We start from the raw sequence: 1084 nt of genomic DNA on the forward strand, positions 1-1084 counted from the left end.
ATATTGATTGCTTCAAACCAATAATCTCTGTGGATTCGACCCTTACTCACGTAAGGTATTACTTGGACGACCCAGTACACTTGCTGGTCAGTTGAACGGAATTGTGCCCACTCATACCAAAAATCCTAAGTTCCACAATCCTACAATAAATATATTAATACTATATTGATGTGAACACAATTTCGTCCACCAAGTTTTTGGCGCCGTTGCCTGGGATTATTGAGTTTGGACAATTGAAGGTTTATTTTATTTCTTAGATTAGGAATAATTTGTTTTTATAGAGTCATTAAATTTTGATAGGATAGTTTCTTTTAAAAAAATTTCTTTTCAAAAATTATTTTTCTTAATTTATTGTTAATTTTCGTGAGTTTAGTGTCTTGTTCTAAGTTTGGTGTCAATTGCATCTTTTATATTTTTCTTTGAAATTTTCGTGTGAGTGTTCTTTGTTTTTCCTTAATCTTCAAGTTGTTCTTGTCTATTTCTCTTGTTTGATCTTTAATTTTTCTTGTTCTGAGTCTTTTCTTGTTTTTCTTGAACTTTTTCAAAACAATTGTTATATTTGCTGCCCAATTGGCTAGAATAGAAGGGTCATATTCTTGACAAGGGAGCACCAATACTTTTAAAAATCTTTTTCAAAAATAATTTTTCTTGATTTAATCTTGTGCCAAACTCCAAGTTTGGTGTTTTATTATTAATTTTTATAAATTTCGAAAATTTTCTTAAAGTTTTCTAAAAATTTTAAGTTTGGTGTTCTTTCTTTTGTTCTTGGTGTTCTTGTGAATCTTCAAGGTGTTCTTGAGTCTTCCTTGTGTTATGATCTTAAAATTTTTAAGTTTAGTGTTCTTTAGTGTTTTCCCTCCAAAATTTTCGAAAATAAGGAGCATTAGATCTAAAAATTTTAAGTCTTGTGTCTTTTGTGTGTTTTTCTCTTTCATCATAAAATTCAAAATTCAAAAACTTTTATTTTTCTAACTAATTTTGAACAATTTTTTTTTTCGAAAATCTTTTATAAAAATTCAATTTTCAATTTCAAAATATTTCCACTCTCTTTTATTTATTCCGTTTTTATTTTATTAAAAAAAAA

The sequence above is a fragment of the Arachis duranensis genome, chromosome 7 (assembly GCF_000817695.3).
Source record: "Arachis duranensis cultivar V14167 chromosome 7, aradu.V14167.gnm2.J7QH, whole genome shotgun sequence".
Lineage (NCBI taxonomy): Eukaryota > Viridiplantae > Streptophyta > Magnoliopsida > Fabales > Fabaceae > Arachis > Arachis duranensis.